This window comes from Podarcis melisellensis (assembly GCF_964234715.1).
Source record: "Podarcis melisellensis genome assembly, chromosome: 7".
In the NCBI taxonomy this organism is placed as follows: Eukaryota; Metazoa; Chordata; class Lepidosauria; order Squamata; family Lacertidae; genus Podarcis; species Podarcis melisellensis.
This window is the reverse complement of record NC_138539.1, coordinates 34,334,889-34,349,555: the sequence shown is the minus strand read 5'-3', so window position 1 is coordinate 34,349,555 and position 14,667 is coordinate 34,334,889. Positions and strand designations below refer to the sequence as shown.

General features: G+C 41.9%; 1 long non-coding RNA gene across 1 annotated transcript; it reads right to left on the bottom strand.

Annotated features, from left to right (window-relative positions):
* Positions 1-11,827: 11,827 nt before the first annotated feature.
* Positions 11,828-14,593, bottom strand: LOC309373462. The gene is made up of 3 exons (XR_014170055.1): positions 14,454-14,593; positions 12,152-12,300; positions 11,828-11,908 (listed from the first exon to the last, which is right to left on the bottom strand). It is a non-coding gene; the product is annotated as an uncharacterized lncRNA (long non-coding RNA).
* Between the last annotated feature and the right edge of the window lie 74 nt (positions 14,594-14,667).

Sequence of the window (14,667 nt, the reverse complement as noted above, 5' to 3'; positions counted from 1 at the left end):
TCCCCACTTTTTGGAACAGTGAAACGTTTGGGGTAGCCTTTATACAATACATTTATTAAGAGAGGACTCTCAAGATTCATGTTGCTTTTGTAAGAACCCAACTGATTAACAAACTTAAGAAGTGAACAATAAGCAACACAGCCAATGTTAGAAAGGCAACATCAGTGCATGAACATAAAATCCAGTCATTTCTCTTAACAAACCAAACGGTTCCTCCAAGTGCCTGCTGGGGCTGTAATTAACACAAGTGAGTGATGGGTGTCTTCCTAATGACTATATGGCTTCCTATGGGCCCCATGACACATGAAACTACCACTTTGCTAAAGCTAAACAAGTCTAAGTTTTGTCAGTGGCTGGATGAGCACATGCACACCGACTCAGATTCCATGACAGAAGAAAGAGGGGATATAAATATAAGGAAATTAATTAGGAAGAACTGTGCATTCTAGATATTTGTCTGAAAGCCTCACAATCAAAACAAGTGGTGAAACTCAGAGAGGTTCCACACATTTAGTGACATCCCCCTTGGAGGGTGGCACTGTACAGGCAGAATGCAAGGGGAAGGTCCCATGCCTTTGAGCTGGGTCATTATGATAGAACAATAGCACAAGTTGCCACTCTGTGTGAAAGGGATAGCTAATGATTTTTGCCAGATTATATTTGTCATCACAACGCAAATCTTGGAGAAGACAAAGCAAAGCTCTTCAGCTTTAAACCACAGTTGGGAACCTTCAGCCTGTACACCTTATTAAGCCCACCAGACCTCCCCATTTGAGTCTCAAGGTCATTTTGGTGAAGTCACGCCTACCTGCCCTATGCCTGATGTCATATATGATGTCAGGTGTGGGGCAGGTAAAAACCTAGCTCAGCCCAAAGGTTGTTTGCTGATCCCAAGCACAGCACATAATAGTACTTTGAGGAGAGCTTCTGAAGACACCCTCTTGCCCAGCACTTTGAAAGAGGTTTGTGAAGATCTTGGGGACTAGTCAGCAGAAAACCAAAGTTGTCTATGTCGGTAATAGAAAATGGAGCTTCATTTGTATCAACAGCAGAGAAATCAAGACATTATATGATTATATTTAATGCTTTAATTTTTTTTTGTTACAAATTTGTGAATTTTAGGGTTCTGACTTTTTTAACTCCTTCTGTATACTTGCTTTTGTGTGTGTTTGGGTGGGTGTAGTCTTGATTTCATTATGACCTGAGTGAAAAAAATAACCCTCAAAATCTCAAGCGGCCTCCTACCATTTCTTCATAAAGGGTCTCGTCAGAGCAAGCCATTTGCGTACATTGTAATAATCGATGCCAGATGATATTTACTGTCCAATTAGTTGACATTTATTTCCAAGAGGCTTTATAATGGCCAGCAATTATATAGATGATTTAGCCACATAAAAACCTGAGGTGTACAAGGTCTTCCTTCAGGCACCTCACAAGGCAGTTTGTCACTTTCAACAAGTGGGTGGACTTTTGAAAACCCAGCAGGGCAATTTCAGAACTGTCATCTGAATCTCTGGGAGCATTTTGAAATATGATTTAGCAACAAAAGGGGGAAAGCAAATGAGCTTTGCATGAGCCTCCAGGGACTTCAAATGTTGTGCAAACAAAGGGGGAGCTATTGATTATGGCTTAATATGCCAAAAGAAAAGAATGGGCCTACAGCTATTGCCCAGTCACTTGTGCTGCAGCAAATCAAACCATCCCATCTGTGTGCCAGAACCAATATCTCTAGGTGTCTAGAGCTGAAAGCTCATTACTTAGGTTAGGTTCCTTTGTGGGGCTGTTGCAATCCAGCAGCTTTTGTGTAGTACACAGTGGAGCGATGTGATGTATGCAGAACTCTGCCCAGCAGGGAGCTTCCACGTCTTCTTCATGTCGAAGAAAGTTCTGAGTGTTCAATGGGAACGTAGGCACATGTTGAGCTGCTCCTGAGTCCTGACATCAAAGATCATGGGGAATCCTTTCGTCATGCAGATCTCCATGGCTGCATAGAAGCACCACCGTCTTATCATTTATCAATGACAGATTTTACCTTAACATAGCAAACCAAACATTAAGCAGTCCACATGTCACAATGGCATGCACCATTTGTGCAAATTGGTGCCTCTGTGTGGGCACTGTATACACAGCTACCATGATTTTGGTACTTTCAGGAGCCCAACCCTGCTGGTGCATGGACCCTTTGTGCATGGATGGTGCTGTTTTTGGCTACATAAGAATCCACACTTGAAGAAGGACCTCACTTGAAAATGGTGCCCTTCTACTTTTCATTTTTTTGCCGCTTGCAGTCAAAACGGTATCACCCTCTGATAATAAAAAAGGTAAATCAATAAGAAATTATTTTACATTCTCCGCTAATCTTTGCCCATATTGATAAATGGAGCTAATGAATAAATCATGTTCTTTTGATTTTGTTGTTGTTAAAAAAAGAAGGCAATTCCATCGTGTCGTCTTGTATTGATAAAGAGGGAGTGGAGACCGTTCTTCACCATCTCTCTGCTTTTGTGTTTCTTGCATCTCAATCAGCCAACCTCTCTCTGTGTGCACCACGGTGCGTTTCACAGTGTAGGCTTGGATAAAGCTTGGTTTTAAGGGAAGGGTTTGTTAGCTATTAGGGATGTTCATTTAGGTTTGGTTCCTCCTGGTGGAACGAGCATCAAAGCAGCTGAAGTGACACATGGGTAGAAGAAATACAGAGGCTGCTCATGCATATCTTTGTTGTAATTCATACAAGTCTACAGTTTAAAATAACCCCAGGGATTTCTGTGAGTTTTAACTGAAATGCATTCACATAATTATTTCAATAGCAGCTATTAGCGCGATCATTCCTCATTATCTTTTAAATATTTTGCTAATGCTTCTTATTTCTTATTTTATTTTAAAGGCGGGCAATGAAGCACAGAAAAATAACTAAAATGCCAGCCGGCAATTCTAGCTGCTGAATAGAAGGCCCAGTGAGGATTTGGATTAAGGGGCCAGATTATAACACAGATGGGCAAGCCCTGGGGGTCAGTGTAGCTGGCTGCTAACCAGAAAGTTGGTTGTTCAAGCCCAAGCAAGGACAGCTATGGGCAGGAGTCCTGCACTGCAGAGGGCTGGATTAGATGATCCTCATGGTCTCTTCCAACTCTACAATTCTATCATTCTAAGTCAGTATTACAGTACAAATTAAAAAATAAAAATAAACAAAGCACACCCGCCCCTTAACAGTGTGGAGAAAATGAGAATCTAAGTATTTACAAGGAATGGGTGGGAGTGCCACAAAAATATTCACATGAAAGAGCATGAGTTCATCGGCATATACATTTTACACCAGTTTTCACACACAACAGAGTAAGTGTAAAAAGAAGAAGAGAGAATAAAAAATAAGACAGTATATAAATTAAAGAGAGGAGAACACTTGGAGATCACCCAAGACTTTCCTGGGATGGTTCTCTCATGTGGCTCAAAAAGGACTCAAGTTTTCCTTCTAAGTCAGTACTGGATGCTTTGTATTGAAACCTTTGTACTGTTCCATCTGGCGACAGAGGTGGGATTTCCAATTTCTTGAAGGCAAGACCTAAAAAGTTGCTTTTAAAGTAGTTAATTCACATAGACATAAGAAGAGCCTGCTGGATCAGGCCAGTGACCCATCTGGTCCAGTATCCTGTTCTCACAGTGGCCAACCAGATGCCTGCGGGAAACCTGCAAGTGGGGCCTGAGGGAAACAGCACTCTCCCCGCAAGAGGGACTTGAAGAAAAATCTCAAGACAGGCTTTGTTTCTTTGTTGATATATCCACTCTTGGGGTGTTAGGGAAGGGGTAGTAGGCTCAAGGATGTGAACAAGGTGCTTGGACCAGTCAGATTGACCACTTGCGCTTTGGACCCTTGCCCCATGTGGCGGATAAAAACTAGCAGGGAGGAGACACCTGACTGTGTCAGAGAGGTGATCTATGCCTCCTTACAAGAGGGGGTGGTTCCTGCCTGTTTGAAAGTGGCAGTGGTAAACCCACTCCTTAAGAAACCCTCACTGGACTTAGAAAATGTAAATAACTACTGGCTAGTTGTGAATCTCCCCTTCTTGGGCAAGGTTCCTGAGTGGATGGTTATGGACCAGATCTAGGTCTCTTGGAGGAAACTGATGCTCTAGATTCATTTCAATCGGGGGTTAGGCCCAGTTTTGGCACAGAAACTGCTTTGTTTGCTGGTGTCTGGGGTGCCAGACAGGGCCAGGGCACAGAGGGTGAATAGCTCCTGCTATCCATTTGAAGACCCATTGAGATTGTAAAGGATGGAGAACCTGGGACCTTCCAGATGTTGCTGGACTGTAATGACTGGTGGTTGCCCATGCTTGTTGGGGCTGATGATGGTTGGAGGCCAACAACATTAGCATTCCCACAGGTTTCTACCCCTGCTTCAATCCATCCTGAGAAATTGTGGCCAAGTGTTGAAAACTCCTGATGTGAATGTAGAAAGCAATGACAGAAGGCGCTTCAGATAGAAAAAGCCTCAGAAGCTTTCACATGAAGATGTGACCTGTAAGTAATATTTATATCCACCCACTCGGTGCAGTCCTAATTAAGTCTTGAGCACTGGAGACAGATTTCCATTTCGCTGAACCAATGGGATATAAATTTGGTTCCTTTTCTTTAACATGCACACATCAATCGATAGCAAACTAAATAACAAGGATGACAACAAAGGTAAGGCTAAGCAAAAAAAAATCCAAATAATTCAGCTTGAATTGTGTCTCTGTAAACATATAACAGGCAGAAGAGATATATTCATCTAAGAAAATGGAATGGGGCAGTTTCAGGATTGACAAAAGGAAGTACTTCCTCACTCAGTGCATAGTTAAACTAGGGAATCTGGTAATACAAGATGTGGTGATGACCACCAGCTTGGATGGCTTTATAAGAGGGTTTAACAGATTAATGGATAATACGACCATTGATGGCTGCATGATGGCTATATATTATCACCAGTATCAGAGGTCTCAATACCAATTGTTGGGAATCACAAGTGAGAAGAGTGCTCATGTCCTTCTTCAGGCTTTCCATGGTTGACCTCTCTGGGAGCAGTATGCTGGCCTGGATGGGACTTTGGTCCAATTCAGCAGGGCTCATTTGAGGTTCTTCTACAGAGCAGCTTGTGTATGGTTTTAGAACCAAAAATCCACTTTCATACCAGTGAATCAAACAGTAGAAAGCCAGTGAAAGAGTAGAGAGAGCCAGTAGAGAGCCAGTGTGGTGTAGTGGTTAAGAGCGGTAGACTCGTAATCTGGGGAACCGGGTTCGCGTCTCCGCTCCTCCACATGCAGCTGCTGGGTGACCTTGGGCTAGTCACACTTCTCTGAAGTCTCTAAGCCCCACTCACCTCACAGAGTGTTTGTTGTGGGGGAGGAAGGGAAAGGAGTAGTGATAAAGGGGTAGTGATAAAACAACTCTGGGGTGCGGCGCTCATCTCGCTTTACAGGCCGAGGGAGCTGGCGTTTGTCCACAGACAGTTTTTCTGGGTCATGTGGCCAGCATGACTAAGCCGCTTCTGGTGCAACAGAACACCAAAACCAGAACAGCACATGACACCACACCTGAGCTACATAGCACACTTCTGCCTAGTAACAAACTGATGTACACTTGAATTGGTACTTCCAAGAGAGCAAGTACATGTTTATATTTATTATGTATTTATTTCCTAGAACTTAGTCTGACCCTTCCTCTCAATGGAAGCAAGCATGCAGGGGCTAACAACACAAAGTATCACAATTGCAAAGAGAATTAAAATACTGTTAAAACATCACATCAAACCCAAACATATAAGCAAAACAGCAACATTAGAATCAGAAAAGTATCAGTTGCATTTGAAAGGTCTGGGTTGAGAAGCCAAGGAAGGCAGACCAACATGGTTACTCCCTCCAGATATTTCTGGACTACACTTCCCATTATCTCTGATCATTGGCTGTACTTGCTGAGGCCGATGGGAGTTTGAGTCCATTAATATCTAGAGGGCTTGGCTACCCCTGAAGTGAGGCACCATGTTTCTGAATCTCAAAATGGAGTTTGGGCCTTTTAGAAATGAGAGCCACGATGTCAGGCTGGCCAGATCTGAGGCATCACAGTCAATATAAGTCAGGTTCATCATCAAACTATTAACCATTCAAAATATTTTTTGTGGTGGGATTAAATCTAGGTAAAACTCTCCTGCACACAAACATACAGATGTGGCAAGTCTATTGCAAACTTTAGCCTAAATATAGTTTTTATAAAGAGATTGTACTAGTTGATGATTCACATTATCCAAAATTAATATCAGATTTCAGACAGCACTGTTGTTGACACCTCCTACACAACTAGTGAAGCTACGTATAACCTGCAACATCCTATTCAGTTATTTTAAGAGCATCTTCATAAAGGAAAATACAACAGAAATTCTCTGAACGGTGTAGCACAACATCATTATTACAACCGGAGGCAGTTTTAAACTAATTTTAATTCTAACAGTGGTTTTCCTATTAGGGTCAAACCAAGTCTTCACGAAATAGAATTTGCAGTCTGTTCCCTTTCAAGCCTCACTTCACACACGGAATTGTCATGAATATATGCAGAGATTCCTCAAACAACAAACAGAGGCGTGCATAAAGCGATTTTAAACAGAAGTGCCACTCAGAGTTTGCCAGTTACTTTCCTTTGCTGTTTCCATCTTGCAGAGTAGGTTTGAAAGTGAAAATGGATCTATAAATAGATTTTGAATTGTGTAAGGTGGGAGCACATTTGCATCCTGGCAAGGAAAAAGTAAGTTTTAATAATGATGTACGATATTCAACATTTGTTAAATTCCAGTGAATTACAATCAGCGACACAGAAAAAAATCCCTCTGGACCAAATCCGATATGCTTTTCTCAGAATAGACTCTGGCAATGAGAATAATCTATAGCGCCTGCCTTTTAATCTAGGCTCCTCCTGCCATGTCAGAATAGCAGTCACTGACTTGCAGAAGACCTTCTCTTTCTAACACCAACAGATATGCCATCAGTTCTGATTTAAGTGAAGCAGAAATATCTGAAGAAGCTCAACCAGGCCCTTCCTAGAGAAAGTTGCTCTAGGCTTAAAGGACAAAGGCAGGCTGCAAGAGGGCACCAATTCACCACCCATCCCTTGTTTATCTTGAACTTCCCAATTTTGTGTAGCGTGTTGTCCCTCCAATGGCAGTGATGGCCACCAATTCGGATGGCTTTAAAAGAGAATTGAACAAGTTCATGGAGGATAAAACCATCAACAGCTATTAGCCATGATGCCTATGTTCTGCCACCCTCCACAGTTGGAGGCAGCAGTGCTACCAAATACCATTTGCTCTTGTGCTTAGGTCCTGCTTGTGAGTTTCACACAGGGATCAAGTTATAGGAGCCAACCCCTAGGGGCCAAGGTCCCTTTGGCCCTCCCAGCAGAATATTTGATGGGGCCAGCCCACCTCAAGATGATGGGCATTGCCATTCATATGGTATGCATGTGTCATGTCTTGTGATCAGTTATGTGGGGAGGGGTTTACCTCCCCTCCCATATTTTATTCAAGTTGGCACCCCTGAACCAAGACGACCACTGTGAGAATAGGATGCTAGACTAGATGGGTCACTAGCCTGATCCAGAAGGCTCTTCTTATATTCTTATGTTCCTTTGTTCCATCATGGTGATGTTTAAACTTTTAGTCTCTTCTTTAGACTCACATTTGCCCATGAAGGGTTCTGCGGCCATCTTTTGTGTGGTAATTAGCAGTGCTTTGCCAAATCAATCATTTGGCCAGGGGTGCAGGCAAGAGAAACTTCCTCCTAAAATTTTAAAAAGCATAAAACACTTGCACAATATTTTATGCTGAGGAGAAAATCCCAGAAAAGGCCATGGCCTCAAATTTTTTTGAGCCTCTCTAATCTTTTGAGAAAAGGACACACCATTTGGGTGAGCTCATTTACACTGGAGTGGGCAGCACAATTTGACTGCCTTGAGCTAATATCATTTTGATTAGCAAAAGTGAACCACTTTGGCTGGCAAATTCAAGCAGACATCCAGTCATCACAAATGGGACATGTTTCCCTATGATTAGATTATTATTTTTTAATCATCCCTTGTGTGGTTATTAGATCTCTAAAACTTGGGTGCAGTGCTATTCATAGATAAGATACTGCAGAGATTTTCAGTCAAAGCAAGTAATAGTTCAGCCCCTCTAAGCTGCATGCGATGGGATTTCTGGAGACTCGTTGGGCAGCAGTGTTGTGTTGTGTCAAATTAAAAAGTGCAGGTCCCTTCATCATAGTCTCAGCCAGGCTAGGTGCTTGGCTTTCCTTCGCTGGGGGCCGGGGTATTTTATTTTGGGGTTTTTAAAAATATTATTATATTATGTATCTTGTGTTTTATGTTGCAAACTGCCCTGTGGTCTCTTAATGAAGGGAAGTACTGTATATTAAATAAATAAATAATAACCAACTAAGTCTGCTTCCCTAAGTTTATACGATCTCAAGACTGAAATCAGTGCAGACCTTATGGCTTTAATATCAAGCCAGCCCTTTCTCCAGAAGAGTTATTGAGAACTCAAAAGTCCTCTCAATATTTTGTGTCTTTCTGATTCATCCTACTGTGGGGTTTGGGGGGGATTTTTTTCTTATGGGCCAAAACAGCTACCTTTGCTTTTGGTACATCTGAAGTCAAGACGTAGGATTGCACGCTCTGGGGTTTGAAATGGAAACTAAGCTTCAATAAAGACTTTTGTACATTAAATCAACTGGGCGTTGGTCCTCTGTGAGCTGGGACCTGGAGGCAGTCCTGACAGTAGCGTAGTGTGCCAAGGTGGTGTAGTGGTTAGAGTGTTAAACTAGGACTAGGGAGAGCAGGATTCACGTTCCCACTCAGCCATGAAGTTCGCTGGGTGACCCTGGGCAAGTTGCTGCCTCTTGACCTAACGTACCTGACAGGTTCGTTGTGTGAATCAAGGAGAAGTAGAACTATGTACACCACCTTGAGCTCCTTGGATAAAAGGGTAAGATATAAATCCAATAATTTAAAGAAAAGAAAAAAGGCATTCCCACCCAAATGTTTATGTTTTAAGGAGAAATGGTTTGCATCATTCTTTCAACGTAATTCCCCCAGGATACTCACAGCTATTGCTGGATCTTCCAAAGCAACTAACACTGAATTGCTCAAGACTAATGTGTGAATTTTATGTGGGTTGGGACACCCACCACTGTAAGGAAAACAAGCCCAAATAATCCTGTCCCTACTTTTTGAAACAAAGTCACCTCATTACTACTACTTTGGGCCAATACCAACTGGAAAACGGCAGTTTGAGGAAATATGCAGACCCACTGTCAAAAAAGATTAAAGCCAAATCTATCTCTGGGTGAGAATAACAAAAAATAACAAAAGAGCAGTGATTCTCATGAGCTGCACAGTTACTCTCTATGCGGGGGCGGGGCGGGGGGGAGAGAGACAGGAGTGGTGACTAATCTTTTGAGGACTAAACTTTTTCAAATGCTCTGAACTGACTGATGGCCTTACCTCGTTCTGAAAATAATATATATCTGTGGAGCATCACTTATCCTGAGTTTCATCCTTTTGCTTGAGGAAGCTTTGATTTGAAAAATGAGACAAGTGGTTTCAATGCAGTCATTGATAGGAAATGGGGTAATAAAAGTGAGCACATTCAAACACCTCCTAAATATTCATAATTAGAGCTGTCATCTGACTAAATGATCCCCTTTGACTCCTCCAGCTCTTCTCAAACTGTCTGTCGGGAACAATGAAAGCAACAAAACCAAGAGGGTGACAGAGTTAAATCCTTTTCAAAAGGATGGCAGGAAAAATAAGTGTCCTAGTGCTGTATCCTAGCTGCCAATAGGACAAAATTCCTTTGCAATCCCTGTTGAATTTTAAAAAGAGTTGTTCAAGGGCTTGCTCAACTCCCTTTTATTTCTATATCTGGTACACTCCTACTGCTGGTTTGGGAAGCAACATACACGTGACATTAACTACAATCCATGTCTATTGTTTCTTATACTGGAGAGCCAGTGTGGTGTGGTGGTTAAGAGTGGTAGACTCGTAATCTGGGGAACCGGGTTCGCGTCTCCGCTCCTCCACATGCAGCTGCTGGGTGACCTTGGGCCAGTCACACTTCTCTGAAGTCTCTCAGCCTCACTCACCTCACAGTGTTTGTTGTGGGGGAGGAAGGGAAAGGAGAATGTTAGCCGCTTTGAGACTCCTTCGGGTAGTGATAAAGCGGGATATCAAATCCAAACTCTCTCTCTTACACAAGACTGTGGTGTTCATGCTTTTTCCTCATGCCCAAATGAGCTTTGGTCCAAATTTAATCTCACTGTGTTTTAAGCCAGTAACATGTGCACAGCCTGGGACTTAAACACAAAATAATCTTTTTATGGATTCTGCAACCCACATCCTTGTAACTCTGTAACTTAACCATTGTCGTCACTTTGTTGTGCTGCCTGAAACTGATGGGAGTTGTAATCCCATACATCTGGAGGGCGCCAGGTTGGGGAAGCTTGCTGTAAGCATTGTAGCTATAGTCACCAAGGCAGAGACCACATTAGCCTGAGGAACCCTGTCAGATTTGAAAGGTCTGTGTCCCCTCCAGTACACAGATGTATGCTCATTATTTCTGGAAGCAGATAAAATGTTAGTTTTATTTTGAAATGTTATTTGACCCATCCACTGTCCCCAGTTTTAATGCTACTGCTATGAGAACATAGTAGGTTGATTTACCATCCAGTGCACAGCACTCGTTAAGTCAATATTGATCTTGCTTGGATGAAATTTCATTTCCTGTTTGTACCTCGCTTGTTCTCACAAATGTCCAAATCAGCTAACAACATAAATACGATTTCAGAAACAACAAGGAGAATTCCCCAACAATAATCTATCAATAACATTTCACTTCATAAACACTAACTCAGATTCCAGTACACACTTTTCAGTAAATCGGCTTCATTGTGTTGTCATTTGGATATTTGTGCTATTTTTCTAGAAAAAGGGGACTCACCATGAATGCCTCCATTGTTCTCTTATAATGGCAATGGCGCCCACTTGAGAGGTGCCGGAACCGAGTTCTGGCTGAAAAAAAGCCCTGGTCTCTCTCCTTTTCCTGAAGAAGCTCAGACTGTTGCAGTAAGCCCAAAGTTACACAGGGGTTACATTCCAGGGATCACACCAAGAGCCAAAATCACATATAGACAAAACACATTGGGTTTCCCATGGTGGGTGGGATTGCCAAAGTCTTTTTAACCAGATGTTTGCCCCCTTTTATTATTTTTATTTTTTATTTTTGCCAAGCACACAAAGCTGAATGCGAACAAGTTAAATATGTGCAAGTTGCTTCATGTATTTCAATCTCTTGACCATGAGAAAGAGCATGGGTAGGCAAACCAAGGCCTGGGGGCTGGATCCGACCCAATCGCCTTCTAAATCCAGCCTGCGGATGGTCCGGGAATCAGCGTGTTTTTACATGAGTAGATGTGTTCTTTTATTTAAAATGCATCTCTGGGTTATTTGTGGGGCATAGGAATTTGTTCATATTTTCCCCCAAAATATAGTCCAGCCCCCCACAAGGTCTGAGGGACAGTGGACTGGCCTCCTGCTGAAAAAGTTTGCTGACCCCTGAGAAAGAGCTCGCCCAGGGTTATTCTGTGAAGACGCAGGTGTTTGAGGCTGGGTTTTATCACACCCAAGCCAAAGTATCATACTGGTTCAGGCTAGGAGCACCAGTGAAGGAAAAGTGCAGCCAGAAAAGGCAAAAGTCAAAGAGGGCTGCCCTGGTGGATACAGCTCCCAAAGAAACACAGGCTTCCTCAGGTTTTATTTTTATTTTTTCAGTTACGACACACCTTCCTCTGTGATGAGCAACCGTTTATCATCCCTGGAAATATATTCCATCCTGATAAGATGGAATAAGAAAATAATTTGAAATGCACAGTTCACAAACTAATAAATTTTAGTAACCCAAAGAACTATGCATGATATGCTGACCCATATGTGTTACTTGCTAACTACACTCTTTGCATTGCTTAACATAATTTCCGCTGAGAACAGAAACAGGGCTATTACTTCTATAACTGCTAACAGCACAGATTACTTAATAGGACATGACAAACAAAAGACCAAGTAATATGCTAATTACCACTTAACTGGGAAGGAAGTGCTGCTGTGACCTTTCTCTGCACAGTGTGATCAACTTTCACTAGGATAGGATGGAAAGTTATCTTAATGCCACCAAAACGACAGGCTTGTGCAAATGTTAATAGGCAGATCAAATGGCGCTCACTGTGCCTGCAAGTTTTCAGGTGAAATTCAGTTAATATAATAATAACAATACTTTTATTATCTCTATGCCACCCGTGTGACTGGGTTTCCCCAGCCACTCTGGGTGGCTCTCAAGAGAATATTAAAAACACAATAAAACATCAAACATTAAAAACTTCCCATTTGTAAATACAATCGTAGGCAGTTTCATAGCTGTAATTAAATGTCTTTCAGGTATGTGGGTCAGCATATCATGCATAGTTCTTTGGGTTACTAAAATTTATTAGTTTGTCAACAATTTCAGTACCCTTTTCCCCTCCTTTAGTTTTCTTAAGTTAAACATTGTTAAGAGATGTGTCCTTAAACTGGTACAAGAATTTTACAATTACAGCAAGAGGCCCCATTAGCGAAAGCACACTTCTAGTTAAGAACAGTTTCAGGTTAAAAACGGACCTCCGGAACGAATTAAGTTTGTAACTAGAGGTACCACTGTATTCCATTAAAACTGCTACATAATATAACATTTAAGCTGCATTGTGTGCTTTAATTCCCCTCCCCCTCAAATATTTTAAAACAAACAATTGTATAAAATTTGGAACAAAAAATCAGCATGGAGTACTTTTAAAAGTTTGCTTACCAAATAAAAAGAAAACAATCATGTTAAATTAGATCACTCTCTAGGGCAGGGGTCTGCAACCTTTAAGACAAAAAGAGCCACTTGGATCCGTTTCCGAAGAAAAAAAACCTGGGCGCCGCAAAACCATTGCGACATTTAAAACAAATATATCTCTGGAGCCGTGATCTGACAGCGGGCAGGAAGGTGACGTCGGGACGGTGCGTGACTAACGCACACACTGCCCCCATGCGACGTCACAGCCAGTAGAGAGCCCACCACAGTGGGGAGTGTCAGGGCGCACAATGCACTTCCTCCCCTCGCTAGTATCCGCCCCAGAGCCGCGGCAAAGGTGTAAAAGAGCCACATGCGGCTCCGGAGCCGCGGGTTGCTGACCCCTGCTCTAGGGCATCAAAACATGCAAACTGAAAATTTCCTAATGGAAATTACCTTATGCAAGTTAACCTCATTAGCTTAAAAAATTCCATTAAAAAAACCACACACAACATCACTAAGTGGGTGTTCTGTAAATAGGTGTCTTAGATGAGTTATTTGGATCCTTTCTTTTCAGTGAGACGTGGTCATTTGCTCTCACTTTGTGGTCCTTGTGAATTTTTATTTGATTTGATTTTATTTTTAGTTAATTCACATTACATGTTAATTGTCATACACCTTGAACATTATACATAACATGAATATATTATTTCTGCAAATTCCCCCCATCTAACCTTGCAGCCACCTCCCCTTATACACAAATGCCCGTGTGACTTCCTTCACCCACATGTGTGATATCCAACTTATTACTTAATAAAAACCTCTAACATTATGATCATTTTTATTAATTACAATAGTCATTCATCTATTTAAAAGAAGAAGAAGAAAAGAGGAAAACCTAACTTCTTAACTTAATGGGTTCAGTCTATACTTATCCAGAGATTTCTAATAGATTAATCAGGAGTTAATCAGTTAATCCGGTCCTTGTGGCTTTTAAATGGTCAGAGGCCAAAGACCAATAAGAATTCACTAGCCTTGATTTTTCAGAGATACTCACAGATGTAATATACAAAGACAACATTAAAGCCACAACCACTACAAATTCAGCAAAACCAGTAAAAATATAAGGTATTCAACTACAAGATTAAAAAGTATGGGCAAACGAAAATGCTTTCCCCTATTATGGTAGGAAGAGAATGGTGGGATAGGATGGGGAGTTTCATAAAGAATGTGCCATGTCAAGGGTTGGGGAGCCCTTTTCTCTGGTCACCACCTAAGAACATAAGTAGAGCCTGCTGTAACAGGCTTGTGGTGTATCTAGCCCAGCATCCTGTTCTCACAGTGGCCAACCTGATGCCCACAGAAAGCCCGTAAACAGGACCTGACTACTACAGCACTCTCCCCTTCCAGAGCATAGCCACCACATCTGATGGCCATTGATGGTCTTCACCTTTATGAATTACAAGTGCAATGCAGCTAGAAACCTGCAGCTTTAAAAGGCTGGCTGTTGAACAGTTTCCATATACGGTTACACATATACAAGAAAGTGCTCTTGTAAATGCCCATGGCTTACTGGGAAGCAGATAAAAATGATCTCCCAAAGGCTGCCAGGAACTCTCTGCTACTTGGGAAGAGAAAACAAAACGGGGAGCGAATGGGATAGCACTGGCAAGACTCATCCTAGAACTGTTCATCCTAGAGCTGTCTGTGGCAATGAGTTCTTCAAATTGTAAATTTAAGGCATATTAGAGGCTGGGGAGGAAGGAAAATCACCAGCAGCATTATCA